A 4,410-nucleotide genomic window follows, 5' to 3' on the forward strand; every position below is an offset into this window, starting at 1 on the left:
CAAGTAAATCTACAACTTTTTTTTTTAAAGATTTTTTAGATTTATTTTTAGAGACAGGAAGGGAGGGAGAAAGAGAGGGTGTGAAACATTGGTGAGAGAACTATCGATCTGGTACCTCTTGAGCCCGGACCAGGACCAAACCCACAACCCAGGCAGGTGCCCTAACGAAGAATCAAAACTGCAACCTTTCGCTTTGCAGGAAAACACATGTCCAACTGAGCCACGCTAGCCAGTACTAAATCTATAAACAGTGAACGGCACTGGATATTTGACATTGGTCCTTGAATTTTGACTAAGAAAGAATTCAGCCAAGCAAAAGTTTATTTACAAAGTCACAGAGGTAGGAGAAGTGAGCCACAGAAGAAGTAAGCCATTTAGGCTGCGTGGGCTCAGGAAAAAAGTTACAGAGGCAAAAAGAAGAGCCCTTGGAGCTTAGGAGAAATAAAGGCAAAGAAAAGGCATCAGGGGGAAAGGGGCGAGCAGTGCTCCAGAGAGCGCTCTGGGTAAGGGAGGGGGTGGAGAAATGTACGGCCTGCTCAAGAGAGCTAGAGCCCTTTGTCTTGAGGGTTTTATCTGCTTTCCAAAGGTGGCGATTTCAGGGGAGGTCTCAGGAGGATCTCAATAGAAAATTCATCAGCTTTCCAGGTGTGTCCCCTCAGGGTCATGGCCTTCACTGATTGGTTGGCGCCAGGGCAGGGGATCATCAGTCATCAAAGCTGGTCTTGATGTCAATCATGGCGGTAACCTGGCCTTGCTGCTTTTCTGGTCCTGGAGCTGAAACACAACTGAGGCCCGGATGTTATCTCTACTTTGATCAAAACTCTGTCTCTGTGGTGAACAGACCTGAGGCTTTGTCCTTAAGATCATTTGATGTGAATCAGAACCTCATTGTCCTGAGGGCTTAATGCTTAAGGGAGCGGGTGTGCAAGGGCTTGTATGGGAGTCCTAGGAGGCTAGTTTTTGACCTCCTAGTTCCTCCTCTAAGCGGGGATCTGCCGCATGACTAGCAACATGCCAGGGGAGGAAAGGTCACCCTGGGGGTGAGGTCCCACCTGGGCACCTGGAGCTTTCTGTCCTGGTGACCTTCCATACCTGGCCTGTAGTGCCTACTCTGCTCATGCCTGTCCAGCTGCCTTCTATATCACAACTACCATAGAGTGTGATAAGCTGAGTGAAAGAGGGAGCTTTGGGTTCTGGTGGCATGGGGCAGGGGGGCAGAGAAAAAGGACACTAACTCATCTTGGAATGGGATAAAAGAAGGCACAGTGTCAATGAAGTCTTCCCAGAGAAGGTACCGCTTAAACTGAATCTTGAGAGATTGAGGGCGAGCAGAGGGGAGTAAGAAATGGAAAGGGAATAGTTAGCCATGATGGATTCGTGAGCAAAGGAAATGCCCCCACTTAATGCCAACTCTCCCCGGAATCTGTTTTCAAGATTGGGGAGTTATCCTTGGTAGGTTACACAAACTATACGTGGCCAGTGGAAACCTGCCTCACCTGCCAGTAAAGCACTTTGTTTCGGGTTGTGCTTTTGGGCATTCTTACCTGGAATTTTGCTTTGTTTCACCAAAATAACTGCCCAGGGGTTTGATGTCATCCATTCCCATCTGATGAACCATCAAGTGCAGGGTGGATAAAAGCATTTAATACATTTTTTTTCCCCCAATGCTGCTAATCTGATAATGAGGCTAAGGGTGCAGCATTGCTCTGGTTTTGTGCCCCTGATATAGATGTTTTGGTCCTGTCTGTGACACTGCCTTTGACATAGGCTTCACAGGGCAGTTCATTCAAAAGTTGCTGGTGATAGCAAATCAAGGTCTCGTGTTTGCATTGGAAGCTGGGCATGACCCTAAATAATGCCAGTTTCTTTGATCTGCAAAACAATTGTGTGGCTTAGGTCTTTTCTGGAACAAATAACACAACAGTGGTAACAGCATTGTTCTTAGACTATGTGATCTTGGGTTCATCGTTTCGCTTTTCTGTGCCTGAGTTTCCTCATCATAAAATCAAGGGGAAGGATGAGGTGGTCTCAGATCTCTTCCAGCTTGAACAACCTGTGATCCTGTGACTTGCTTTTAAAGCAGCAGAAACCAGTGATTGCTTTGAACTCTGGCCTCCCTGTGGGAGATTTCCATCTAGCAAGAATCATTTTTCCTGGTGCCGGCTTATACGTGACTCTATTCTAATCAAGCTGTCTATGGATCCAGATGCTCTGCTGAGTCTGCATAACCCTCTATAATCCACGTGGATGGTGTGTAGAGGCTTCCTACACACAGTAACTGCATCCAGTGGTTTGCAGCCCTCAAGGATTCTGCAGAGCTTGCAGGAAACTGAAGTTTAAATTCCTCCTAAAAGATTGGAAACAGACTGAATAGAGCATTCAGAGGGTCCTTGCTGCTTGGCATCTCCAATACCTATTTAAATGCCCTAAGGTAAGTAAGTTTGTAATAATGCTAAATGAGGGGGCGTGGCTCTCACCCTCTGGGAATAGCATTTATTTTCAAAAATACAACTTTGGGTAGCTTTGGAAGTGTCAGACAGCTGTGTAAATACTAGAAAACCCACCTTCTGTCTTTACTTTGGGGGATGAGGCACCATCCCCACACTAAATCAACATCCTGTCATGAAACACCACAGGTACAGGGTGCCAGGAAACTTCTCTAGGCAGCCAGATTTTCAGGGCGATTGCCAGAGAGCTGAAATAATATATGTGAAAGTGCTGTGCAAACTGTAAAATGTTCTACAAATAGAAGTTGTTATATAATCTCCCATGGTATGTTATTTACTGATAAGGTCTAATAAAGGCAGTGAAGAAGCCCTTCGCTGTTCTCGGGAGTTCTCACCAGGCAGATAACCATCAGGGAAAGAGCAGGGACCAGAGAATCAGAAACCAGGGGTTTGCTTTCTGGCAGTGCCTTCTCACTTTTCTGCTGCCAGAGGTCTGTTCCAGGACTGCACAAATCCCAAGTGGCAGAAATAAAAATGGTTCTCTCTGTGTGACAGCCAAGCCAGTTCCCTATGAGTCACATGCTAGTGGGACCGGGAGAACGACATTTGCATTCCTTTACATTCTCCTCTTCCCACTCCCCTCTCCACTGCCCTGCTTTGGCTCCTGTCCCTGCTATGACATGTAAACTCCAAGAGCCAGTGACAAAAAAAAAAAAAAAAAAAAAACTTGCCAAGGAACCCCAGCTAAGTCTGTCCCTATAGAGGAAGGCTGTGAGCTGCCTGGGGAACTGGGGTTCTCGTTGGGGAAGCTAATAATCTTGGTACAACTCTACACGCATCCTCCCCAACACTCGAAACTGAGTGGGCCTCCTCCCAGGCACATTTGCTGTGCATTACACTTTGTGTGCGACTATCCCTATGTCATAAGGCCCCAGAATCTGAGAGTTTTGCCATAATTATAGGCAGTCTAGAAGTCCAAGCCACATTTGTGTTGGCAGCATTTAGGCTGCTGATCTAGTCTGCAGAGAGACACCTTTGTGAAACTGGATGAAGAGAAACTCTGAAAGTCAGCCTGCTTTTCAAGTTCAAGAAGCATTTAACACCCTGGCCAGGTAGCTCAGCTGATTAGTGTCGTCTGGATACACCAAGGTTGTGAGTTTGATCCCCAGTCAGGGCACACACAAGAATCAACCAATGAATGCATAAATAAGTGGAACAACAAATCGATGTTCCTTGCGCTCTCTCTTCCTTCCCCTCTCTTTAAAAGTTAAATAAAATTTAAAAAATATTTTACTAGTTTTCCAAGGATAACAGCTGTGGCCCTCTCTAGCCCAGTGTGGTGGGTTGAATGGTAGTCCCTGAAAAGATATATCCACATCCTGATCTCTAGGACCTGTGAATGTTACTTTACTTAGAAAAAAAGGACCTTGGCAGATGTAGTTAAAGTGGGGAACACGTCCTGAATTATGCGAGTCGGCCCTAAATCCAGTGACCAGTGTCCTTATAAGAGTAAGGCAGAAGGAGGTAAGAGACAGACATAGGGAGATGCCCTCACAGAAGATGATGTGAACACAGAGGCAGAGGTTGGAGTGATATTGGCTATGAGCCAAGGGACAGCAAAGATTGCCAGACTGTCAGGAGCCACCGGAAGCTAGAAGAGCAAGAAAAGACTCTCCTCCGGAGCTGGGGGACGGAATATGGCCTGCCAACACTCTGATTTTGGATTTCTGTCTCCAGAACTGTAAGAGAAGAAATTTCTGTTGTTTTAAGCCACCCAGTGTGTGGTGAGTTATGCTGACAGCCTCTGGAAGCTAATAGAGCCACCTCTGCCGTGGATGCTCAGTACCATCAAGTGGGAAAATCTCTCACTGGTGTTCGGGTCAGATGGCCCTCACGTTCCCACTTCCTACTTGTGTTTTTGAGCTAATCTTAGCACCTCTCTGAGTCTGCTGCCTCCTCTGTG

At 46.4% G+C, this 4,410-nt stretch overlaps 1 long non-coding RNA gene across 1 annotated transcript; it reads right to left on the minus strand.

Moving 5' to 3' along the window:
- Window positions 1–312: 312 nt before the first annotated feature.
- LOC150017886 (uncharacterized) lies at window positions 313–2,996 on the minus strand. The gene is made up of 3 exons (XR_016509175.1): window positions 2,923–2,996; window positions 1,545–1,872; window positions 313–785 (listed from the first exon to the last, which is right to left on the minus strand). It is a non-coding gene; the product is annotated as an uncharacterized LOC150017886 (long non-coding RNA).
- Between the last annotated feature and the right edge of the window lie 1,414 nt (window positions 2,997–4,410).

Source organism: Furipterus horrens, unplaced genomic scaffold (genome assembly GCF_987537825.1).
Source record: "Furipterus horrens unplaced genomic scaffold, mFurHor1.1.pri manual_scaffold_2, whole genome shotgun sequence".
NCBI classification, from domain to species: Eukaryota; Metazoa; Chordata; class Mammalia; order Chiroptera; family Furipteridae; genus Furipterus; species Furipterus horrens.